The 27,345-nt window shown below is 52.6% G+C and overlaps 2 protein-coding genes across 3 annotated transcripts in view; one reads left to right on the top strand and one right to left on the bottom strand.

Moving 5' to 3' along the window:
* Rab3GAP1 (RAB3 GTPase activating protein subunit 1) overlaps positions 1-27,345 on the bottom strand; it is a 310,097-nt gene that overhangs the window by 171,024 nt on the left and 111,728 nt on the right. The window lies entirely within an intron of this gene.
* Positions 6,983-27,345, top strand: part of LOC135897261 (uncharacterized) — a 46,338-nt gene continuing 25,975 nt past the window's right edge. The window contains exon 1 of the mRNA XM_065425856.1: positions 6,983-7,101. The gene's annotated coding sequence lies outside the window, so the exon portion shown is untranslated. The remainder of the gene's footprint in view (positions 7,102-27,345) is intronic.

Here is a 27,345-nt window from a genome sequence, read left to right as displayed (position 1 = left end):
GGGCCTGTACACCATCGATATATATGAAAGAGAGGATATGCACCCAAATGATGGGTTGAGGCGTATTGTGCATATTAAATGAACACGCATCTTGATTTGGCGATTCGGGAGAAAAGTTAGTGTATGGCAGAGGTTGGCAAGCCATTTTGCAGAACAGGGAGACTCGGTTTGCGCTAGAGAATAACACTGGAACAAAAGCAAGAAGGTGCTCCGCAAATGTGTCGAGTTTTGTTGTCAGCGCTTTGACAGTAAGAGATAGAAATTTCAGGAAATATTGAGCATATAGCTTCAAAAAATACCTTTACCGCGTCCTTTTCAGGAAAATAGGAAATTTTGGAAAATATTTAAGACACGGTAAAAACTGAATCACTCATGCATTCATATGCGAAATGATACCAAAAGAAAAAAAAAAACAAGAAGGTTACGCTTACATGCCTCGGATAGAGGTGTCCAAGTAATTGGACAAGCTGCTGCTTCTTTCGATATAACAAAACCTGAAAACTAACCAAGAACCAGTTTAGAGCTAATCACTGTCGTTGGATGCAGCGATACGCGTTTGGTTGAAGCTGTCGGTATTTTCCGGCTGTATTGACCACAAACAAGCATTAGAAATCGTTCCCCCGAGATATGCTTTGAAACTGTACGTGCACATTTCAAAACATACCGGTTCCGCTCGAAACTGACGGTTCATATTTGCAATTGTATGCCGCAGCAAAGATGCCAGAGGCGTGAGTGGTTGACTGCTGCAAAGGCCTCGCCACCACTGCAAGTCTACGGAAGCACATCTTATTTATTTATTTAGAGCTAATTACGATATGCAGAGACAGGAACAGAGAAATGGAATAATGGAAGGGAACTATACATCAGCAATAGCATTCAAAAATTGAGAAATGGGTAACAAACGAACTTCGGCAGGTAACAAATTCCATTGTTCAATCACTGGGGTCCAAACATGCTCTGTCCAGTCCCATATCCCTGTCCTATATTAAGGATTTGTGAATATAGGAGCTAAACAAACTGGCGAGGGATAAAACACACAGGGCAATTCGACAGCAGCAGGCGTTTGACGCTTTGAATTCGAAGCGCAGTCAAATGTAAATTGCTTTTCCTCGCAGCCATTGCTCTGAGGGTAAAATTTAACCACCAACTATTTATGGTTAACACTCAATGTTTGTGTCGCGAAATTTAGAATGTTTTCTTTTCCCTTTTTTTCTTATCTGATAAAAGCAAAAAAAAGTCAGATCTTCCTTAACCTTTGAGGGTGTCTTTCTTCTTTTCTTTTTTCCCGGCCTTTTCGTGTATACCCACAAGTCCGGCCCCTTGAGCAGCAGGTCGCATAGCTTCCCAGTAACCGAAACACTGCGTTGCCGGAAGCAGCCAGACAACGCTAGGCAGCTACGCTGGCAGCATTTTAGCATACATACGCAGCTCATTACAGCGTATCGCAAAGACGTGACGAATATCACAAAGACGTGACGAACACACTGCACGCATGCTGCATACTCGATCGACAGCTGTTGCTGCTCTCCGTGTAAACAATGTTTCACATATTTTCCCGAAGGTGGCAGCGTTCACCCTACACGCAGAGACTGAGAAAAGCGCGGCGACTCCTTCCCGAAGCAGGTTTCCTACGCAGGCAATGTCGTTATCGCGCCCATTTCGTCAGCGGCGGGGAAATCTCGCTCGTGAACTCGCGACCGGCGAGTCCGCGGTTCGGTCGGCGGCCCAAAGGGGGGAACGAACGGGAGCGAAGAGAGAGCGGCCCGCCGGTTATGTAAACATCAGCCGCCGAGCCAGGTGACAGGCCCCCTCGTGCAAGTCATGCCACGTCCAGCGGAGCGCGCAGTCCACACAGCCAGAGCGCCGCACGAGAAGAATGGCAGCGTGCATTATATTTAGAAGAGCGACGGCAGAGCCCGTCACGTTCGCCTGGCTGCGCCATCTTGCACGTCGGCTGCACCGCGCCACTCGGCGCCGGAGAGAATTTTCGCGTCGCCCGGCTCCACCGCCAACGCCTGTCAGCAGAATGACGCGGAGCCGTGTGCCGTAACTTAGAGGCCAACTACAACGAAATTTCCTTGTTGGCTTGAATTGGTTGGTAGTACATACTATCGAATCCATCTCGGCGATACGGGAAAGTTTCAGATGTTATCAGCAGCCTTTAATTAGCTCCTTAGCAGACAACGCGGGCGCCTTGTGGCTAGCGGATGTGACGCAGATCCCAGAAGTGATGAGCAAGCTTAGCCCCGCGCTTCTTCTCAATGTTCCGGGTTCAGCCTCGCCTGCGGCGATAAGTAATGGCGGCATCACAAAACATTTGCGAGCGCTTCATGGCCGCATCCGCTAAAGTTTCAGAAGTAACATTTCGCACCGAGGCTGATCTATACTACGTATACTATATATCTGAAGATATACGCTTTTTACGGGGTCAGAAATTTTATTGCAGTTGGGCTTCAAGGGGCTATTTGCCGGTATAGCTGCGCTCCGGCACTAGTCTGCGTCAAGTGCGGCACAGACAGCTGTTCGTGAGAGAAAGTAATCACTGTTCTAGTTCCGATTTGTTTGCCGGTCGGATCAAACCGACACGACCGACCGGCAAACAAACATCTCTTCAATTTACGCCTGGAAGTGCGTAGTGTCAGCCAGCTTTTTCTACTGAAGTGCAAGAAAAAACAGAAGACTGCAACTCTATTGAGCTTGAATATTAAACGTTTCCCGTAACTATAGCATCCATTACGCGGTGCATGGCCATGTGACGATGAGTATTATCCCACAAATAGTCAGCTGTGTTCCCCGACACCGCTCCAGTACACCTTGGAAATGGCGAGCGTTGAGTGCGTGCTTTGCGAACATGGAAAATGACCCCAACGTAATCGTCCATACGGTAGACAGGGCGGCTACACCCTGTGAAGATGTTTACGCGTCTGATTTGAGCGCCTCTAAACTGCACGTAGGAAGGAAAGTGCGCCCCCATGCTTCTCGACACACACACACACACACACACACACACACACACACACACACACACTATATATATATATATATATATATATATATATATATATATATATATATATATATGTATATATACCAGGGTATATATATATATTGCAGTGATGGAAGCGACGTTTTACTTTCTTGGAGCAGGTTTCGGAGCACAGAAAAGATGGCACTTTGGAGTAGCTTTTGGTGTTCTCGGTGCAGACGGCAAAATATGCCATATGACACCTGGAGTTAAAAACATCACCCCAGCGTCTCATTAATATTAATATTTATGAAACATACTGCACATACAGTAATCAACACAAATTGGAAGAAACAAACAATTTAAAAGATGAATGGTTATAGAACGCGCAGTAAAATGAGCTATATATTTAAAGTTGAGACCGCGCCCACGTGCGCCGTGAGAAATGCCTCGGCGGGCTCGGCTGCAGCCGAGGCTACGATAGGCTTCACTGCATTTTAGACAATGATGATAGCATATACAGCTGGTTTTCGGTTTCTTTGGGGCTCACCGGTTGAAGTTCCTCGTCTTCATTTTGCCAACGCCGTTTCGGAGCAGTTTCGCAGCAGTTACTAACAAAAATTTGGAGGACGCTTAGGCTTTGCCTTCAAGAGTGGGACGCGATATGACATTCAAAGATCCCCGATTGCTTCTAACGCTTCCCGGTCTCTGAAGATTATGCAACCGTTACGTTTTTTCTGGAAACGCTGGCGACGAACGCTATGCGCGAAGGCGAGCTTTCCGTACTTTTTCCCCCCTTGTAACACCATTGCAACACTATCTAGACGGTGTTACAAGGAACCAAGCGAGCGCGCCGCTCCTACTGGATGACAGCTGGAAAAGGGCTTTGAGTTTCCGCGTAACAGAATTATGTTTTCTCGTATATTCAAATTACAACCCGACGCTATCATGTCTGTAGGTTGTGTGTAAGCCACACTATACGAATTTTCTGACGCACTTTAGTTTGAGAAATTCAATTTGTTCATAACGCCTCTGCGCCGCGCGAACGGCCTGCGGAGATCGGGATGCGTGGTTCGGGATGGTTTTTCTCACACTCGTACTTCCAATAAAGATGTCCCGTGAAGCAGTCCAAGATAAATAATTTCGTGACGTCAGCAAAGCGAGGCAGGTTTGCCTGTTAGGAGCGACAGGCGTCGTGATTCGGTGCAAAAAAACCAGACGCAGTATGTAATCGTTACGCCTCAAGCGACACGTAACTGGCAATACCTGGCGGGCGACCGTGCCACAGCCTTCGATACCGACGCAAGCTGCTGTTGCGCCCCGGGACCAGCAGTTTTCCTCTTCCTCCGTCAGCACAAGCTCGCGGGAGAAAGCTGGAGCGAGACCGACGTGCTCGCGACTAGACACGGGAGAGCAACGCGCTTAGCTTCGATTAAGATGGGGGGGGGGGGGGGGGAGGGCGTCCACTTGGCGCGGTTTTCTCCGCTCTCGTTCACCGCGCTTTGGTATCGGCCGATCACAAATCGGCTCGCGGTGGTCGGTGGGGCCAATAAAAGCCGCAACTAGCGCAGAGACACGCGAAACGGAGCGAGACAAAGGCGCTCGACAAGGCGCGACCTCGTTCGACGAAAAATCCAAGCGCACGCGCTCACGGCGGGAACGGGGGTAATTTTTCTTTTTTTCCCCTGTTCTCGAGGCCTAATTACTCGCCACGTTGAGAAAGGCTATTCGAAACCTACGCGACGTTACGCGCCACAGATGCGCACGTGGGTAACACAGCGAGAGCTGCGATCCGCCCACGCAAGCACGTTCGCATCCATTGAGAGCGGAGATCTCCGCGTAGCTCCTCCGAGCTTTCTTCCTACGGCGGAAGAGCACGTCGTTTCCTTACACGCCACCCTTCGTCTGCTGTTCATTGTGTCATCCAAAAAAAACGCAATGGTTCCTCCTTTCACCCTTGATCGCGGCATCTCACGGTTGCGCTTGCCGCGAGAACGCGCTCACGTTCTCACGCAAACCCCCCGTTTTAGATGAGGCTACACCCCACTGATGCCTAAAACGCATATTTTTTTGCGTTAAGAGCTAGTGGAGAAAGTCAATAACGGGGAAAAAAAAGAGAGGAAACAGCGACTAACACGGACTCGCTTCACATGATGGCGCCCATTCCGCGGCATGCCAACGAGACTGCACGCAGTATGGTGCCAGTACCGAACCTCAGATTCAGTGGCATCCAGGCGCAGCCGATTTTAGCCAACGTCGCCACTACTTATCAGCGTCTACCTGAGAGGCGCCGAAAAGGAACGCGCACGCCACGCCGGTGACAGAAAACGGTCACGTACGCAGCAAATAAGCCGGCTTCCATTCTTTTTCGCAAGTGGCGCGGCGCCTGAATGCGCCTTTCTCGGGCTATTTTTGGCTCGCTTTTCATAACACAGCGCCCTCGGTACTTTCTTAATCGAAACACCAAACGGCTTCGCCTTTCAGCGAATTTCGCGCGCACGAGCAAGCGTACTTCGGGCGTGCAGTGCAGAAAGAAAGGCGCGGCAGACCGAAAACAAATAGCAGACGTAAAACAAACAAGAAAACACAAAGCCACTGCGTTAAAGTTGCCGCGGCACTGGCGGTTCCCCCCCCCCCCTTTTTTTTTATTATGCTCTCTCTCTCCTCCCTCTGCCCGTTTTCTACGAAGCCCGCAAAAGCTGACCCTGATGTCGGACGCCATCAAAGCGGCCTTTGTCCGTGCAGCTTCCCGCGCTCTGGGAAAGGAAAAGTTCTCGGACGAGGCCCGTACAACAAAAGACTGCCCACCTGTGCATTCCTGCAGCGGCGCCTCGGGAGTTCCGAAGGAAGACACACCCCGGGCGCGCAAGTCTTCCCCGGTAGAACGAAACGGGAGGGAAGACAGCTCCCCTCTTTCAAGAGGGGGCAAGAGAGAGAGAGGGGGGGGGCATCCGCCCAAATGGGTCTGCTACTTTCCCTTTTGCGACTGCGAAGCACGGCGCCGGCTCTGCACGGCCCAAGAAAGCGTCATTGTATCAAGCAATATTTCGCCGGGTAATTCGAAAGCGCGGGAGGAACCAAACGGGCGCGCCCCGCAGTTTCACCGCGGAAGGCCGCCACTGCCTGTGTCACTGCCGCCAGCGGCGGTCAAAGAACGCTGCACACTCGGCCGTCCTGCTTTCGCCGCTCTTGGATTTGGAAGGGGAAAAATAGTGGACCAATGTAAAGCGCTTTTCTCTTTGTAAACCTTTTTGCGAACCACCTGCGAAAATACACTGGACTCGGAATGTAAACATGCGCACGCGGCGGTGATCCCTCTGGCGCACACACAAACACACAAACAGACAAACAAATCCTTATTTCACGTATCGTACCACCTGCATATTACTGAAAGAATTCTCGCACTGCACTATGCGGCGAACCAAAGTAACAACACACATACGAATACGACAAGCTGCCCAGAAAGGCAAGCAGGGTAAGCGCTAAATGGTAAAAAATAAACTATAGAAATATGCCTTCGAGAAAGCCATGGAATGCTACGTAAAATTGGCGAATTCTTGCGACACACAATAAAACAGAAAATTTCGTTCCGCAATCCGACTGCGCCGGAAGAGGTAGCAGCAGACATTCGCCTACGCTGCTATGCAACAACGCGTAAACGCGCGCACGCTTCCGCACGGAAAGAGCGCGCGATTCGAGTTCACCTCACTAAGCACAGTGCAGTCAATTGACGTCAAGACGAAACAAGACGTGCCCAGTTGACACAACCGTGACTTTTCTTTCGTAACGCCTCAACGGCAACGCGCGCGATTTCCGAACGCCCTATATGACGCTGACAACATGACATGGAAAAATAAGAGAGTTCGCGTGCGTGGCGGCCTACAGGATGGCAAACACGGCATGGCCCCCATGTCAACACGGGCCGAGAAGGAGACCACACCTTGCGGGCCCAATGGCACGGCCGCCCTCACCCGCAAGGGCGAGGAGGTCGCCTTCTTGCCCGCGCAGAAGGGCGCGCAGGCCGCGCCAGAGAACCAGTCGGCCAGGAGGAGGCCCCCGCCGTACAGCCGCCGTGCCGCTCTTGCCCAAAGGATTAAACACCTCGCCGGCCCCTGCGCTGCCCTCCGTACCACCCGGTGAGTGCGCCGCTTCCGCGGCTCGCGAGACCCCAGGGAAATGCGCACCGGCCGGGAGCCCGGGGCTCTCCTGGTGCGAGTGCTTTTCCGCACCGCTCCTGGCGCGCCTGGACACGTGCGAGGCGCTGCGTCCGGCTGTGCTGGGAACGCGCGGTCCGAGCGCGGCGTGCTTGCTGCCGAGCGCGGGCACGGCTCAAAGAATGGTCAGTGCTGTAGTTGCTGCGCCCGCGCGCGTGCATTGCACGACAGTGAGGCCGAAAGACAAATGCCACCGTTGACTGACAGTGCGAACCTTGGAAAACACCCTCAGTCAACGACGGTTTGGTCGTGTTCTGCACCGAATGCTATAGAACTCACTTTCTCGCATTACCACTACTGCAGCTACCGGCATGCACTTGTATCGAGCACGTGGTCGATTAAGGAACGAAATTGCTTTTGCATCATGTCATAGACGATAACAGGCTTCGCGGGTACTGAGTTGTTGCTCCCCGGTAAGAGAACGTACGACTGCCGCGTATGTACCGTGCGGTTATTCCACGAATTACCCTAGGCGAAATAAAACTAATGCATTGCCAGTGTTTAATAAAAGCCCTCGAAAACAAATGAAAAAGAGCACTGCACGGCAAGCGAAGCCTGCATAGTGGCATTGTTTGAAAAACAGAATCGCCCCAACTTCTCTTTCTCTCTTCGAAGAGGAGCGCAAGCGAATAAAACCAGCTGTCATGGAATTCTCGAATATATTGCTCTATGGGAAGAGGTCATGGCTTCAGCACGTTGCCCACAAGCTGACACCTTCGTGATAGCGGACGTCAGGCCCTGACGGCGATGATTTACTCGTGCGCAACCTACCGTAACCGACACGCGAACAGTAGACGACCGGGGCCGTCGGGTGGGAACGGGCTGCCGCAGGGCTGCAAGCTATCGGCCGCGGCATCTCACGTCCGCGATCCGAACACCCGCTGTCCCGCGCGAAGTGGTGCATGGCACACTTCAGTAGCCACCGCCTTATTTATGCCGCTCTATCCGCCCTGGATCGCGGAAAGAAATTACAGCTGAAAGAATGCGTCCCGCAGGTGCCGCTATAACCGTTGCTGATCTTTATACTTTGTTCGGGTATTGCGCGCGGGAGGTGATTAGCACACGACGAAATACCGATGCTTGGAGAAAAATTGGAACCCGTGAGCCACAATGCGCAATCGAACGAAAGTGGTAAGTGTAACGACGAGGACGAGAAGAATTCAGCACTGAAAAAGAAGCACTCAGGAGGATTAGCTTTATCTTCTGCACTGCTTGCTTTGACGACACATATTCAGAAAGTAAACGTAACAATATGAAGAATAACCAATACATACAATGATGCGAGTGTAAACACGATTGAAGGACCGGGAAAGGCAAACAATGACACAATGGGAGTACGTGTTTTTAGGCGATATTCAATTATTCGCACCATTCAACCCAAGTTTCACAAGCAACAGTTTTTGATCAAACGCTGCCTTTTGAATGTTGTTTTACGCAATATGGAATAGCTTTTCAGTAGTGAACGCGCGCACTGCAAGAAAACCTCAGCGCCAATCGACACACTGTATACAGCGGCGGCAGCGCGAGTACCGTCGCTGCGGGGCGACAGCGCAACGCTGGGCGTACCCCCGATAATACTCGAACCTGTAACGAGGACAGCCCGTCTCATTATCAGTGCTCACCAATGCGTCGCAGTCGCCGTGCGTGAAGGGCAGAGAGCGGCGAAGTCTACCATCGCCGCCCACCGTACGCACGCTAGAGGCGAAGCTGCGCGCTACTTTCACACGCCAGACGTTCGAACCTTGCGATCATAGACGAGCGATGGTAATTCTCCCTTACGCTGCCAGACCGTAATGACTGCAAAGCGTTTGCCGTGTAGGATGCCACGCGGTCACGTTGTGATGCTCAAGCATTACCTTCAATGCGGCAGCGAGGGCGCGCAACATCATGTGAAAGAAACTTAGCGAGCATGCCCAAAAAAATAACGTTAAGCCTGTAACTATCGATGTTTGGATGCACGTTGAGGATGCAATTGAAAACAAATCACACTTCGGTGTTCAGTGTGAGCTCCATCCGCTCTGCATATACAAAAAAACTGTATTTGCGTGTCGTCAGAAAGCACGCGTGTTGTAATTATGCCCTAGCATAAACAGTACTACGTGAACTGTTTTATGCCTTACAAACAGAACATAGCTTCCTCATACTACATATTTGCGTCAACTGCCTGGGGTACCGAGAGGAGAGGTACCACGAGAAACTGGCGCGCCCCGATGACACTGACTAGATCGCATATGGCACGCGTTTCACGCTCGCTCTGCTTCCGGAACACACACAAAACAGCGGACTCAAGACGTGACCGGATCTCGCTGCCAGTCATCTCCAACACGCTGTACATGACGCCCTCGAGTATGCACGCGCTGCCACTGCGCAGCAGCGAAGGTTGCGGCACGGCACCGTTAATGCGCCTCCATTGTGTACCGCGCCTGCGCGCGTACAACGAACGAGCTGCGCGAAACGTGCACACCCCCCCGCCAGCAAGGGCTCTCAGAATGTCCACTTCACGTCGCCCGTTCAAAGGAGCGAGTCCGCTCTGATTCGAGACGACAGTGAGCACGTAACTCGCACGACACGGGCCGCCATTGCGCAACTGTGTCACATGCGACAGGCGGCGCGTGCTCGACCTCTGCGGAGCCCACCTTTGGGCGGTGACGCAAGAGCCGCGGGCTGTACAAAAACTGAGCGGCCGATATCGGCGGACCAGGTAAACGTGTGGGACGTGCTTTGCGGCCTCGCAAGAACAAAAGGCGGCGCTGCGCTCCCTCGCCGCCATACATGGGAGCCGGAGTGCATCGTTCCGCAGTGCGACGCGCGGGTGCTTCGATGCGGTATACGCGCCAATCGCGTGGCTGCAAACGTGCCGTCACGCCGGCGGTGCTACCCGTGGGAGGGGAGACAAACCAGCCGGAAAAAAACCGCTCGAGCATTCCAGGGTTAGGCGGCTAGCAGGCTCGCCTACGCGCTCGCTCCTCCAAGGACGCGCAGGCAGGCCGACATCGAAAGCTGCAGAGAATCGAGCGAGCCGCGCTACGCGCAGCGCCGACGAGTCCCCGAACACGTGCGAGCGCAAAAGCTGCGCACGGGGTTGGCGTCCATTGGCTACAGCCCAACCACCAACGGAAGTACGCTACGTGGCGCTACATTCGATGACTGGAAAAATCGCACTTCTATGAAGTGCCGTTCGGCGTTAAAAACGCACCGACCAAGACAATTACGCCGCGCCGAATGCCGACGGGCTATTCGAAAGGTGCCCCCCCTCACCCCCCACCGAACTGTGGCATGGTGCGGTCGTCGCACAGCGAGCCGAGGCGGTGCACTTGATTGACCTGGAACTGCGCGGTGCCACAGACGGCGAGGCGCCACAGGAACATGCGACGAGCGTGAGAAGCCCGCGGCGGAAAGCCCATCCTCTCACCGGTGCGTAGCAGCAGCAGGGCGCGCGGTATCACCTAACGGGTCGCAAATAACACGCCCGAAGGCGTCGAAAGAACCGCTATACGAAGGAGAGAGACCGGCCCGGCCCAAAGGCGAGGGAGGCGCCGTAAGGAGCCGCTTCCCGGTGCGATAAGGCCGCGGATGGTGCCGGCACCGGCCGCATGCCAGAGCGCGCCCCGATCGAAAGTACGACCCTCCCGTCGATAGTGTATCGACTGGCGCCAGTGAATCGCGCTCGCCAAAGCTTTGAACCCGGGGAACCAGTTTGCGGCCGCCACCAACTTGGCAGGAAGAGCGCTGCTGCATATCAACGGTACAGCACGCGGAAGTGACCGCAACTGGTGCGAGCAGAAAGACCTTTTCGTTCTTTTCTGAACATTTTTTTTTCTCACGCTCTATACGCTTTCGCGAGTGTTCCAAAAGAATTCAAGAGGCTCAGCAAGTCACGAACGAGACACCATTTGTGGCCCGACACAGGCGTTGACGTGCTCCCAGGTCACGCGCTTGCAAATCTTGCCAAAATGCCTCTATACTCCCAAAAGTTTGACGTCCAATGTGTCCCCCTTGTACCGTACCAGGCTAAAATCAGCTCTTCAAAGAGGGTTCGTAATAATATCAGAAGGCGTGAGCTACAATGAGAACGTCAGCGGCTTACCGCCCCAAGCACAAAAATGGAGACTGGGAGAAGAAAAAAACATCAGAGCACGGGAGGAGCGACCTAGATAACGAAAAAAAGAGAGATAGAAACGGGAAACTATGCGGACGAAAAAGTATATCAGCAGGTTCACCATGACATCGAGAGAAACAAAATCGCCTTCCACATTAAGTCATGCAGAACAATATAAGTGCAGGAACGAAACCTAGGCGGGCCGCTCCGATTCACGACAAGAGCGAAACGTATAACCCTTCCGTTCGCTCTCCGTTGCATCTGACAATTCGCCCGCGCGGGTAACGAATGAAAAACAAAGAGCCGCGGTTTGTGCCAGCGTGGGACCGCCTTTCCCCTGCAGAAGGCGACCGACGTACGGTAGCAGGTGCGAGGACGCACCCGTTCCTAAACAGAAACAGCCGGCGGTCAGATCGTCGCGTATCCACCAGCAATGGCCACGAACACGTGTTCCGCAGACGGCTTCCGAATGCAGATCACAGCGTAAAATCTTGCTCAGGTCCTCCCCCATGCTCAAACGGTCATGTCAACGCGCCAGGGACCCGTTATCCGCCATGAATCCCCAACAAGATCACGCAGAAAACGTATCATCAATAGAATACATTGCCTATTCCCGCGCGCCGTCATTTTAATCCTCTTAGACCACACTTCTTCGATATGCTTATCTCCATACCGTCCTCTTCCAGTATTTAGACGTCTGCAATCGCATTCCCAAACCAGTAGCGTTGCTTTAAGGTTACGCGCACGCGCAGTGGGCAGAGACCATTCCCATTGCGCAACCGCATGATCTTGTCGATAACGCCGCCAGTTATCACAGAGTTCAAGGCACCGCAATCGTGCTATTAGTAATTAGTAACGGTTCTGATTTCTCTACGGCGAATTTCTTCGGTGCCGCCACTTGAACAGCTGCAAGAGACCACAACAAAATGAAGGGAAGGCATATAAATGTACGATGATACAAGTCACTGCTGGTTCAGCCGAAATGGAGTCACTGTGAAAATACGCACTGCGTGCATGCACTCTACACACACACACACAAAAAAAAGCGGAATTATTTATCCGAGACAAAACGAGCCACCCTGTACACATCAGCCTACCTACTATGTTTTTTCAACAATGACTTTGAATGTAACGCGACCGTAACCGAAGAAGTCCTAATTTCACCGGCTGCAGTATTCCTACGCTTCACGGAGAGAAGTACCAATGAGGGACGAATACGCGGAGCTCTGACAGAAAATGTGCGCACTAACACCACCCCAGAGCTGGTGTTTCTACGAAGATAGAAAAAAATGTGCTACCAGCCGCTATGGAATGAAAATCGTTTTGACAGCGTGCATTTATGCATTGAGAAATCTCGATAAGCAGAAATGGGTAGTTACAAGAGCACGGAAACTAAAACCCTCATAAAGACGCTCGATAAGCGAGCATCACCATGCATGCACATAGGCGAGGCAGTGAGCTTCGTGGCGAACAAATCCTAGCGAGAGAGTGCATGCTAGGAACGGTTTCCCACGGCCAGTGAGGAGTGCCAAATCAAAAAGAAGGGCCCTTCCGAGTTCGACGTTTCGCCCGGTCAACGGGCAAAAGTTACAGGCGAAGCGGCGCTGTCACTGAAAGTGCCTTCCGTCCAGGACGCCAGTGAAACAAGCATGCCGCGGCTTTCGAAGATTGCACGACGCGGAAACGCAGCAGCGCACATCGCGGCAGCTTCCGAACGGTACAACCGCCCGTCATATCCATGGCGCACATATGCGTGCATGCGACGCCGAAAGCAGCCAGCTTCTCTGCCGTCGTGCGCGTCCACTCAGCGGCCGCATCGCACTAATCTCTATGCACGGAGCGCCTAAGCCGAGCTCGGAATGGCACGAGCTGCCTTTCCGCACGCCCCTTGCCAATGTAATCGTTCGGTCTCTCTGTGGCCTCCTCGTAAACACAAGCTGGCAGGAGCAGCTCGCGCCCAGTCACGACTCAGCGCGCGACAACCGTTGGCCGAGCAGCGGTCGAGGGGTCAACGACACTGGCCAACGTGTGTTGCACGAGCCCAAAAGCCGCACTTAGGCGGGGACCCCCTGCGACTATCGATCACGTCATTCAAGGCTAGACAGTGCAGCGTGCGCCCCCGCATATGCGTGCTCCTTGCGGAACTGATCAACAGAACCAAGGAGCGCGCACGGTGATTGGGAGAAAGAAGAACGGCGTGCAGACAGCCTTTGCAGATTTCGAATCAAACATCCCAGTGGCGCACTGTGGGCAGAAATGCGACGGCCAGAGATTATAGTTGCAGCCTCCTTACCAGAAGCCGTCACAACCGCTGCGCGAGAAATCAACAGGCCAGCTAAGCTTCTCGTCAAGTCTGTAAGGGCCGCCAGTGGTACTGTGGGACTTGAACCCATTGCATGCCAGTTTGTAACGCGAGGGTACGCAAGAGGCATTTGAACCTTCCCAAGCTGCAAACGCATGCTTAGTGGAAACCTGATCAAAAACGGCAAAAAAAAGTAAAGAAACACGAGCCAAAGGATATCACAGTGCAAGGAACTGGCTTACGAACACTTGAAAAACGAAGTTTGCTCAGTGGGAGATGTTGGTTGCACGTTGAATGGTATTCCTCACGCAAGTATACACAGTGCCTTCATTTGGTGGTATTATTTCTCATAACAACATACAAAAGATTTACGGTGAGAAAGGCTGTCGTTCCGTTCTTCAGAAGGAAAAGAAAACAAATACAGAAGCACGCAATTTCAAACAGCGCCGGTGTGCGGAATCTCGTCCGACGTCGGGAGAGTGCCTGCGAACGCCCGAAGGCTTGCAACCGCAATCGAACGCACACATCTGCGTTTGCGTATGACGACGTCCTTGGTTGCGATTCCCACGATCGCCGTACTAAGCAGTAGCAAAATTTCAACTATACGAAGCACTTCGAGCGCCGAGAGTCGTGGATAGCTATCGGTGCTGCTACATTTTGGTTGTCACGAGTGTCACGGATGGCGCTTAATTGGACGCCTTCCAACACTGCTAGGGATCTGCGTTGGAAGCGAGCTGTGCGCTGAACGACGAGAGGTGAAACCACAAGTCGGCGGCCGTGCAGGCGGCGTCGACCCGCGCCGGGGTGAATGAAGGCGGCGCGCGCTCGCGTCTCGGCCCGCTGCACCTGGCCTCGCAGCGACGAGACGCCAAAGCGCGACGTCTTGCAGCGCGCACGAGGGCGGCAGACCCACGCGCTGAGCCGACCACGCGACCGGAAGCGCATCAGCCACCTCCACCCGACCGTCTCCGAATAAATCATGTCGCGCAGGATATGTGGCACGAAAAAAAAGACGGACCCCACCCCGGAGCATCCGCTTTCCCCGGCGAGGAGGTCACGCGCGCGGACCGTTAGCCAGGCGATCGGCCGCCGCCAACCCTTCGGGAAAAAGTGCAGCGGCGATGGCCTTCGCCGACAGCCGCCGGCGCATCTTTTCGTACAGCGGCAAAGGCCGAAACCTGTTCCGCTTTCTGCGAAGAAATAGCTGAAAAAACAACGCAAAGAGCGGGCGGGCGCGCGCCGCAGTACCGGACAATTAACGTTTTCGTCAGACCCGCTAACACCCTGCGGGCAGGCAGGCAGGCGGGCACGCAAGCACCAGCGCATGCCCCGGCGAACGTCCAAGGGGCCGGAAATCGACGGGGCCCGCGGGAGAGAGTCCGTTGCCGAGTCCGCGCGTGTCGGAATAGGCGGGCGACATTCCGACGGAGGGCTGGCCGGGACACGGCGCCGTATAGGTTGTTGACACGGCAGCCGCGATCGCGACCTCGGCCGCAGCATGCAGGCCATCGATAGCGGCCACGTGCGCACTGACAACAGCTGCCAAAATAAAGCAGGCAGCGAGCGCGCCGCGCAAACCGGGACCGTTAGCAAATGGGAGAGGAACCCGGAAGCTGATACAACTCGCTGCGCGAGTCGCTTACATAACCGGCCGTCTACGAGATCTCGGCGACGTATGACTTTGTAAATGCGACGCTTACATGCAGCACAATCGGGGAACGACGGGAGAGGCGCAAGGCGTATGTACGACACTATATATACGAGCACGGTATGTTTGACAGCGCGGCATACTGGCAAGAAGCCCCGAGAACCGCATATATCGTGCCCATGCGAAGGCTCAAGCAGCGACGTTTGAGTTCGGAACACTGAACAGTAAGAAAAAAACGGGGGTGGGAGGCTTTCTTGCGATGAAAATGTACTTGTCAGACGACGAGCGGTACCTGTTTGGTGCGAGCCGTCGCAACAACGCCAAATATAGTATAGGGTGTCCCAGCTAAGGTTAGCCAAGCTGTTCAACGAAAAAAAAAAAAGATTTAGAGAAACACGGTACAAGATACGATTTTAAGACCTACGGTGTTCGGTCGTGCAGAGGCCTAGTATGGAGGGACTTCAGGCCTGACGACAGAACACCGCCGATCTTAAAATCGTATCTTGCGCTGATCAGTATACGAAAACAGTTGTAATCAAGAGTTCGACGGAACATCACTAAAAGCAGGCACTAAACGGTCAGGTATACTAAAAGCATCATACGTTGAAAAGGTCACTTAACAATGTAAAAAAAATAGCGCTGGACATTTCAGGAGCCTGTTCTACGCATGATACGTAAACGGTGGTACGCAGCGAAACCGTGTCTTCAATACTCAGAGCGAAACAAAAATGCAACAAGTCTCAGCAAAATCTACGAATATGAAAAGCTATTTTCAGGACACGTGAAATCACACACGCCATCCACCGCCAGAAATAGGAGGGTAATATACATGCGTTCGATATCCATATCATCGAAACGGTTTTCACGCTTCAAGGATTGAAAAATTTTGCTCTTTCGGAGACAAGCCACGATTGAACAAGGGATGACAAACGTTACGCTGATCTAGCGCCAACAGATCGCCTTCCATTCAGCTTCATTTTTTTTTTCTTCTCCATCTGCGCGGCCGTCCGCGGAAATCCAGTCTTGGCGCGCAACACAGCACATTGTGTTAGGGAGCGCGTCAACACAGTATTCGCTAGTCATTCTGAAGCGGCTTTGTTGCACGGGCCTTCGCCACCGCAGAAGGAAAATAAGTGGCTCGCGCCCTTATTCGCCAAGGTCACCGCAAGAAGCCATTCTTTTGCTGCCGATACACTGGGTCGCGCCTGCAGCGCCGATTCCCTCCCAAGATAAGGCCCGCAACAAATGTCCTCAGGGTGCCGTTAGCGTCCTCGGGCGCGCATAGGCGATTTACGGGAACGAAAGACGCAGCGCACGGGCGCTGGGCCAGCCACGTTCCCCTGTTCCTTGTAAAAAATTTAAAAAATAAAGAAAGTAATGTTCATAATTGAACTCAAAAGTACTGAAGGCAGTACAACGAACGGTGGGCACAAAGTGGCAGCAGCCAACCGGCCGTCGGGCAAATTGTGCTCCACAGAGATGGGAAAACAAAAGGCGCGCGGCTATTCAGGCATTCGCCGCTCGTCGTGGCCCCCAAGCAGCGGGCTTGTCAAGGCTGCATTCCACAGCCACGGAGATGTCAGTGGCAGAAAGTGCACGCAGCCATCGCCGACCGGCACTGGCTGCTCTCGACGATGGCATCGCCGACCGAGCAGCCCACGAAGGAAAAGGACGCCCAAGGCTGGACTACTTTAACCTTGTTTATGGGGGCCGCCCTCTTGCGCCCCTCTCTCCGGTGTTCCCATTCAAAACGCCTCAATGGCGATCACACGTGTATGAATGGAGGACACCGTTGGATGAATTCTACGATATGAGCCAAGTGGAGCTACACACGTGCATGCCCGCGCGTCATACAGCTGCTTTAAAGCGACAGTATGCCAGTGAAAATGACAAATAGTGCCGCCACAATCACGTCCACCCCAGTCTCTGTATACTTCCATCTACCTCAAGCTTGCCGTTATCCCTTTGTATTTCCGTTTCGAGTTATTTTGAACATCTACTAGTCAAGGAGAAAAAAGTAATTATTCTGCCTACAAAACCGTCCCGCGAATCATCGCAGCATGACTTCGCGTACCTCGTTTTCAAATGCCCACACCACGTGGGAAGGCGCAGCCAGCCGCGAGAGAGGTGCTGCACGCAATTCTCAGGCGTGCGCACGGCTGCTCAAACGCATCGCGCCACGCTCGCCGCTCAGCTCGCCTCCGCCGTGGCCCGTCCTATCCATCAAGCGTCCCTCGAGCCGGGGCGTTTTCGGAGCGCACAACGGCAAGTGCTATTCGTATACGTGCTGCTGGCCGCACATACGTTACATGTAAGCGATAACAGCACGCCGGAAAACAATAACCTCAAGCGAGCCCACGCTTCGCACAGAAAACCTACATCGCGCCTACGTTCGAGGCCCAGTCACCCCGTTCTCCACAAAGCTCGTCTGCGAAAGTACCACTGATCGTGCCGCCTGTATACATGCCCACCTAGATACTCCTCACCCACCCGTTCTTTATTATATTTTTTTTTTCACCAAAGTGAGCAACAAGGGCCGCATGAACTCTTGCATAGGCGACACTGTAGTAGACGCCAACCACCGCTTCGCGTTTCTCTTCCGAGTCCTTCAGCCTAACATCCACCATCTGCGACATTTCGTATGCACGGTGACGCAGCGAATTCCACTGAATTCGAAGTCCCTCGAATAGCGAAGAATAGCATCACAAAAGCGGAGCTACCTGCCTTTCAACAGGAGCGTGATAGCTGTATCATTCAAGCGGCGATATGCATAAGAATGTTTACAACATGTACTGCTCGTATGCATGCGTACTCAGCGAGCAGGTTATAGTTGTGCGCCTAAGAGAAATCAAACGGAGCCGCTGAACAGGATAATGTACTTGGTTAAGAATTCTTCTGCGCAGTTGCTGTTGCAGTAAATTATTGTGCTTGCATTCGATTCAGTGAACTGCCACCCATTATAGCCGACAGGGTAGAAGAAGCAAGCGCACGATACCCAGGCTGCGCTGCGTAGCCCGTTGTGTGCGTCGTTTCTGCAGCCAGGTATGAAAAATATTCAGTCACCTGGACCTGTCATCCTGAGCTCTAAATAAGTTAATACACATTCATAAACAAGCGCGCGTGTGTAACATGAGCCCATACCAACTTCAGTCGTTGTATTTGTAAGACAACTTGGCATCCCCAAAAGTTGCGCCACCTCCCATGGTACAACAGCTGCCTCACCTGAACCGCCACAAAGCGCGGCGTTACATCTGGTAGCGGGAAAACAGTCGCAGGGAGTACGAGTTGTGCTTAGCACAGCCGCGAGAAAAAATAAATAAAAGAAATAAGGTTTGCAAATCCAACGCACATGCTGCAATTCTGCAAAGTCAATCTTCAGTCAAACGGTGTGTATTAAATCGCTTCACAACTAACGGCGAAGCGTACAATTGCGTTTACCTTCATCCTGTGCAGCGTGCAACCTAATGCAACCTTTATGTGTATCCACCACAAAGGTCACAACTTTAATCACGTGAAATTTTTATGTTTATGCACTACACCATTGGCAAGCTATGCGGAAATGAAATCAACAAATCAAGAATATGCACAATTTAAGACGCCCACGCAGCGAGGTCACGAGGGCGAAGACCATGTGTGACGCTTGCCGAGGGAAGAAGGGTGATAGCAGGCGTATGCACAGAGAAGTACGATACATGTTTATTACTACATTTAAAAATTCTGTACTTTTCGTGCCACACTGGCACATACCTATTCTGGAGGATTAGCGAGCGATGGGCACAGCACACCCAGCCGAGAGCACACATCGACTGGCTGAATCAAGGAAAATCAGATAAATCAAGGAATCCGCTAAATACAATGCACTATTCCATTAACAGATTCGTGAGCTTTAGAGATACGTATGAGCATACATTATGTTTTATGTAGATTTTTTTTTTTATGACGCAGAACAGAGGTGCGCATACTCGCACTACTTTGTTAGCATACTGGAATTATAAGCCTGTTTGCTGTTACTAGCATTCGGCGCACATATAAACTTCGGATATAGTACGTCCAGAAATACACATCCACCGAGATACCGACCGACCCAGCCGCAGACAGCAGCAACCACGCCGAACCATACAAAGATTCGCTTGACGGTTCGTACTGGAGCCTCTCAGCACATATGTCGTAACCGCGCTGCCATTCCAGATAGGTGTGCGCTGCGAGTTCGCTCGCTACAGTACGCGCCGTGCACGTACACGTGTCACCTTACAGGAGCACCAAAGGCGTAGAGCGTAACGCCACTCGAACCATACTAAACACTTTCTAGTCAACAGTACCCCTTGACCGAAACTGAAACGATGCCGCCCGGGGGACAGGAAAAGGCAGGCCAGTGAAAAGAATGTCGCGCGTCTGCGACCTTCCCCCGATAAAACCGGCGCGATGGCACGCGAATCGAAGCCCTTCGGGCGTCAACAGGCCTCGGCAGCGGGACGCGCGAACGCGGAGGGCAAAGTGGGTTAGCAACTCAACAACGCCACGCCGCGGCGGCGCCCTGGCACGCGCTCCCGCCGCTGCCTCCAGGTATACACAAGACTGCACGCAGCCGGCGCCCGAAGCAGCGCCTGTGAAACGGCAGCTCGCGGCGCTACGCACACGGACGCCTGCGAAAGGCGTGCGGAATTATGCAAACTGCCTTGGCGCGCTTTCCGCTGGCGCTAAACTGCACGGCGCCGCGCCACAAGAGGCAGCGGCGCAGCCCGAGGGCTTATCGTCGCCACCCGGGTTGCGCACGTTCACTCGCAAGCTCGCGCATGCTTGGAGAGCAGTGCGCGCAGAACTGCACGCACGCCTCGCAAGACCGCTCGCATCGAGCGCTGCAACTGAAAGCTCGGGAAGAAATGAAATTGTACCGCGAGGGCGTTCTTCGCAAATGGAGACAACGCGCGATCGTAATCATACTGTCCGGGAAAAAGCTTGCAACATCAGCGAATCCGGCCCTGGAAAGAATTCCGATCGGTTAGGAGACAGTAGAACCACTTAACGTATACGTGAACGCGATATCAACGAGATCGCGCTCCAAGTTCGTTCCACAAGCAGCGAAAGAGCAACAATCCTGTACGTTTTTTTTTTTTGCACGTGTTTGTATGTGTGCATGATACTCGACCAAAAAATGCATTAGCTATACAATACTAATGCTCGAGGAGAACACATCTTGGTACGCCCCCGCTTTCCAAAAATCAGTGCAAACAAAGTTTTAAGAAAGAGGTGAAGAAAAACAACAAAAGGATGGTAAAACGACTTCTTTACGTGACGGACCTTTGGCACTACACTTCCACTGGTATGTAGCTTTGTCGATGTTGTCTTTGCACACGTGCACACGTGCAAAAACAATATCGACGATCTCAGTTCCAGGAGGGGCAAAATCTCCACTTCCGTGGCTCTTGGGAGATTAACACCGACTCAAGAACTTATTCCTAGTCCCTAGTTAACTAGTCCTATTTCATTATATTTTCTTGCATTCTACGAATACATCCACTACAGCGGCAGAAGCCTGCAATCAGAATGTTACATAAAATGTGTACCACAAAGACAGCGGCCGCGTCGTCCATGTCGAGCGCAAATGCGCGGCCCATGTGGCCAAGCCCAGCCAGCCGGAAATTTGTAGAAGGAAGCAATTAACGCACGCGAACCACTGTGGTAGCTCCATCCACGGGCCAGCGCTCGCGCAACAATGCAAGCGAGCAATTTAACCGAGCGCACAGGAAACAAACAGGTTGCAGAACACAGAGTATATCACAGAGTTTGATGCGTAACCAAACGTCTGCACCTGCTCATCTACGCACCACTGTTATAGTATGCCTCCCTAACAGGCGGCTCCTACCGACTTGCATTCTACTGTACTTTGCTACAGAGGCACGCAGATTGGATTGAAGCTGCGTAATTGACTTATGGGAGGACAGATCAAGCAGAATATGAATAAACTGACGGAAGTAGTGAAGTTAGTAAAGGCGCCTCGATTTTAGTAGAGAGAAAGAGACAGAGAACAAGCACAGGAGTGAACTGCCTTTGATCTGTTTTGCCTCACCGTATGTCGTAGCAAGCATTCAGAACGAACGCAGCGCGTCGACTGCGCATACTACCGTATAGACTCGTGTAAAGGCCACACCCCCAACTTGGCAGCCCAAAATTTGAGGAAGTAATTTTCAGCGGAAAAGCAATCGCATTCGGTGGCCCGATACCGCACGCGCGCATCGGCGAATTTTCGCGCGCTGCGTACTTTCGCGTGCCACTGCTAGATCATCTAGTAGCGAGATCCAGTAGCGGCCCTTAGACGGGACCGAACCAAAAGGTTCGGTCCCGTGTAAGGGCCGCACCTCGTTAAAATTGGGAAAAATAGTGCGGCCCTTACACGAGTCCATACGCATTGTTGGTCGCCCATCCGCGTGACTTGAACCACGAAAGGGGTTTAGAAGTAACGGACGCAAGGCGCCTTGTGTAGGGTAAGCCTTAGCAGTGCGCATGCGCAGAAACCAAACTCGTACAAGTGGGCCAAAATCACGCGCTAACTTTGGGTTACGCTATAGTTATCTAAAGCTCTTTACCAACGCAGATTATGTAAACTGTTCCAATCAAGTCACTTCTTATATACGCCGGAAGATACTAATGACGTGACCCAGAGAAAATGATGGCACCTCGCAAGCACGCACGCTCGCTTGCAGAGGCCCACGCTTCGACACAAGAGAACGACGAGGCACTCAATTACACACACGTGCAAAGACAATGCCCACAGTCATCCATCAGAAAAAGAAAAAAGATATGAGGGTAATTTGGCGCGCAAATAATTTCTTCACGCACACCGCTGAGCCCGCTTACAAGATGACGGCGCAAGCGTGGTTTCCGTATCCGGAACGGCTGCAAGGCCACGAGACGGGTCCGACAGGCAGGCACCGTGCGAAACAGGCGCCCGCCCGCCGTCGTGTCTGCGTCCGGCGACGTGAAGAGCTTTGTTCGCGACTAGCGACAAGCCGACCCATGTGGGGGAACAGCAAATAGAAAACACAGAAGTACAAACCACAAGGGAGTTAAAAGTGCGCTAACGTAACCCGAATCTTCTGAGACCACAAAATGACTCGAGAGGAGGCCGGTGCTACGACAGCAACCTTTTTTGGGTGCCAGCTTTATGACGGGCTTTGACCGTTCGGCGCCGACAGGACTAGAAGTCACCACAAGCGTTCCCGATTAAGTGGAACGTTGCACGTATAAGCGTCGCCAAAGAACCGTCAGGCACAGAGACCCCCTCACCCAACCCTCTGGTCTGGAAGCCTGGCTTCACAAAGTGCGTAAATACACAGCACGCGAGTTTAGCAGTCGGCGCCGCAGAACGGCACCCGCCGTCGTCACGCATTACTGCCTCGTTTATTCGCTCAAACGCAGAAGTGCGTGGACCGACGGAAAGCCCGTATGTTTAGAGCAAAATAACACTCGCGGCACGAATGCGCGATCCCTGCTCAGCACATTATGTACAAAAATGTGTTCTCCTTCTAGACATCGTCTGCCCAATTTCGTAGACTGCGAAATGCTCAGATAATGTGCTATTGTTTAATGCACTTTCAGTTAAGCACACCTCCACCAACCGCCCGACTAATAGACACACGGCGTCCATGACAAGTAGCGACAGCCCAATTGGGAGACCAGAACGACAGTGCAGTTCATGTTTTGGTCGGGCAAAGCAGAAGTATCTTCCTTGCGGGCACACTCTAGGGAACTAAAGTGTGATCGTGGCCTACGAAAATTATTAACCTCTCTGTCTTTTTCAACCCTCTCCAAGTTTTTAGGGTAGATGCGCGCAAATGCGTCCCACGGTGTGACACCTGCCCCGGTTCAGGAGTATGTACACCGACGGTTTTACTCGGACCACGGTCTGCACGCGTGCCATCGGCGCTGGCCATCTTTGCCAGTGGTGTCAAATGGGAGATACGGCGGGCGCGTTCAGCGCAAGGCGCGGAAAGGCGGAATCACGGGGACGAAGAACGGGAGCAGTGGAGAAAGTGCAATCAGAGCAGCCCCGCGGGCACATGGCGCGCTGTTCGCCGCAGGCACAGCCCTCGCAGAGCTCTCTTCCGCGGTGGGCGATAGCAAATCGTGCGCATAACCCTCGCTAACCACCCAGTTTTCCGTTCTCTCCATAAAGCGGCGACGTGACGGTCTTACCAACCAGAGATACGACAAGGGCCACCCTAACGGAAGACTTAGCGGAAATACAGGTCGTCATAAAACGCGGCCCAACAAGCCTGTAAGCAGGCACGCGTGGCACGCTTTCCGGAGAAGTTACCGACGCAAACTTAACGCGCGGACACAAATGCAAGAGCAACGACTCTCTGTCGGCATTTAAGCAGCTCCGCAAGGTGCCATTATGCTTACATCACGAGCTGCAAACAAGAGCTAGCAGTTTTGCGCCCAGTGCATAGAGCATATTTGTTTCATAACCATTCACTTTGAATATGCAGCGAGAAGGGCCACATTAAAGTGGCGTAACAGCAAGCTGCTGTTTCGGCGAATGAGTCAAGCGGCCTCCAGCTCGCCCGGTGCGCAATCACGGGCGGCACTACACCAACAGAAAGGTGCCCTCTGAGCTTATTGGGTTCGCTTTGATTGCGCTTTGCGACAGACGACGTCGCAGTAGAGTATGCGCAAGCAGGCACCCAGGGACCATTGTTTCGCATTTTTCTGAGCAGGCGGACGTGAACCCAAGCGGGGAGGTCCGCCACAATGTGACGAGGTGACCGAAAGAAAACATCCGAGCTCCGTCAACCTTCCCCCCCCCTCCCCCGCCCCAACAACAAAGGCCGGCCCACCTTGAAAGGCAAGCGCCGCGTGTTATTACTACGGCCTCGTTGAAATGGACCTCACAGGAGCCGGCGTGGGCTAGCTGCCCTCTCTGCGAGAATAAGCCAAGGGCAACGAGGATGGTGCAGCGTAGGCAGCCACCTTGGACCGTGAAGCCCGTTATACACAGGGAAACTTAAGAATGCCTCGGCTCAGTGCAAAGCTGCAAACAGCGTCGAGCTCAATGCTGAAGCGCAGTGGACGAACACAGAGAGCGAGCGACGTGGAAGAGAATGAATGAATGAATGAATAAAACAGAAAACCATCCGTTCGGCCGCAACCAACAAGGACTCCGCAACAATGCCATGTAGTGAATCTCATCGTCTCAATTGATAGTTTTTCGCGCTTCTGCTGCAAGTAACGCGGTTGCTGATGAGAATACGATCTGCGGAGTCAGCAATGCGCAATGACGAACACCGAGTCACTCGCGCACGAGCGTGTGCACTGTCGCAACGGGATAACACTGCGAGAACTCAGTCAACTCGGCTCGGCAGCGGCCCATGGCTCCGCTGCTGCAATGAATGCTCAGCAGGGTCTACACTACAGAACGCCTTCGGCGCCCGTTCCGCTTGCGACGACCAAGCAGTGCTATCGAGTGCAATCGCGCCAGGGCGGGCTGCTATTGGCACAAATCGGCCTCGCGCAATCAAGGCAGCCTCTAAAGAAAGCGAACAAGCGCACGCAGCGGCGCCCTCGGAGATAGAGAGAGCGAGCGCCGCCGGGGCTGAGAACGTCTTCCGGTGCGGAGACAAGCCAAGACTTCCGCGTTAGAGGGGCCCAACAGCGCCGTCAAGGGGGGCCGTGAACGGGCATCGGCTTTTCACACGCTGACAACGCAGAGAGACAGCCACGATGCCGGCAGAAGGCGTCTCCTGCTGGAGGCCCCGGATCTTGTTCACTCCGGACGACGGGTCGTGCACGCTTGCGCAACTCCATTCTGACGACGCCGGCCCACGACACGATGCAGCCCTGTTAGCTGCAGCTGTCTCGGCGCTCCCTTGCGTCGTTTCTTGGCGGGCAACGGATGAAAGTTGCTTATGCTGCCAAACAATGTGCACCAGCAGTACGTGCACATACGACAGGTGAAGGCAGTGGGGACACACAGTGAGCCCGCAGTTGTCTATTTGCAGCCATGCGCAGGACAGCGTTGGCTAAGTAGTACTATGTACGGAGAAAGAAGCCCAAGTTGCATTTGTTTTTCTTTTTCATTAAGCACTAGACGTACTTGTACTTATGACACAAGACGGTCGCACCAGCTCACCAACCTTCAGAGCCACAATCCGATGCGGTAACAATGGGTTTACGCTGCGACAGCTAACAGCGCATACTGCGAGCTATTGAACTTCCTTACTGTTTACATATTGGGACATCAGAACGCACGCTTTATGGACTGTTACAAGAAGGCGCAGAAGGTGGCGGGTCCTGTACCGTTGCAATACCTTTATTAAAAAGGTGCTCGCATACACACGCAAGGAAGTACAACGCGGAGTATGGCGGCGACCATGTATCCTCAAACACTGGGGCGGATTCCTTGCAGAAGCTAGTCCTAACGGCAAAAATGAACCTTCAACGGCGAGAACTAAGTGTATCGCTGAGTCAAGTTCAGCACAGAATAGCTGGCGTGACAAGTTGATCGGCGAATACACGGAGGACTCGCCCTGCGCTGCACGCCGAGGCTGGGCGAGAAGACCATAAGCTTAACGCGCACTTCGGGCCTCTGCACCGACGTTTCCAGCTCGCTTGGCGCCTGTCCTATGAGGTGGCCCTACTGCTGTGCGTGCAGTTGTGAATGCATAAGCAGTCTATCGCCAGGGTGCGCCGAACAAAAGACTGCTTATGGCTACACGACGTGCGTACACGTATACGGGCGAGGCTTGCTTCAGTAAACGCACGTTGCACTGCCACCTAGATGACCTGACCGAAGACGCGGTCTCGAAACAGCTACGTCATTTTTATTCCGCGAATAAGAGCATTAGACGCAAGGGCAGGCGTGCGCTTATTGCTCGTGGGCGCATATATAAGGAGAAGGATTCGTACAATGGACGTCACCACATTTTGATAACAAGGCCTCATGAAAGCTGCTTCTCTTAAACCGCGACGTAAAAGGGCAACAGCAGCAGAAAGAACATAACGCAACATCAGAAATAAGGTTTCAGAAAAGCGGGCGCAAGCATGTTGCTTATACGCAAAAGAGGTGGAGGGCATCCAAGAAATAACGTCGGCAGCACTGCGGATGCGCGGATCCCAAATTCGTCGGCGTAAATTTTGTATGCTGTGCCGATGTCATCCGCAAAATTGAATGCTTTATTGCTAAGGCTCCCTGTAATAAAAAAAAAGAAAGGCGCCATGAAGTGACTCTAACAATTAACACGCACTTTCCGCAGCCGAAGCCGCCTGAGTTACCGTAACAGCTGATTTGTCCCGGAATATTTCACTCACCATTATTTTTCTTAAATATATATGTCGCACTAACAAGGGTACGATAATGTTATTGGCGACAGCGACGGGGAAGTATGTCCGTTAGTGGTCAATTATAATAGCAATTCGCGCAATAAGCGCCAATGTATCAAGGAAGGAACTTGGAGAAATGGTGCACGGTACAAGATCAGGGCTAACAGATGCTGCTCAGCGGCAGCGCTCGTGCACTGGCTGGGATACATAGCCATTCTTTGCCGCGAAGCGCCGTACAGATGTCGGGAACCTCCACCATGCACTCAACTACGACGGTATACGCCCGGGAAACTGACTGCTCGACATGACCGTCTATTTAAGCAGGAAAGGACGACACATGAATTCGCTCCAAAAGCACGAACCGTTCGTTTAAGCCGCGATCGCAATATCCTGGAGCCAGTAAAACATAACCATCCTCTCAAGAGAACGCTCTTCGGAACGAGTGGATGTCGTGCCAAGTATTGCAGGAAAGAAAACTGCATGCGAATAAAGGACTTACTCTATGTAAGCTTCGAATGATTTGGAAGGCTCATATGCGTCACTAGTGTCACCGGATCTTGACGACTAATCATCTAGCTAGTATGTTTCTACGTGGTCGAGTGCCTCTGCTATATAGGCTACTTCTGGAGTACCGTTAGCGTATATCATACGCGAGTCAACTGGCGGTATTTGGACACAGGTCGGTAGGAGAGCGGTGACCATAGTCACATCAGCGTGAATATCATGACTATTAGCAACATACCTAAAACTTCATTGGTAGATGTTTTACTAGTCGACGAGCGTTCACAATGAGGAAAC

The sequence above is a fragment of the Dermacentor albipictus genome, chromosome 1 (assembly GCF_038994185.2).
Source record: "Dermacentor albipictus isolate Rhodes 1998 colony chromosome 1, USDA_Dalb.pri_finalv2, whole genome shotgun sequence".
Classification (NCBI taxonomy): Eukaryota; Metazoa; Arthropoda; class Arachnida; order Ixodida; family Ixodidae; genus Dermacentor; species Dermacentor albipictus.
This window is presented reverse-complemented; position numbering and strand designations above follow the sequence as displayed.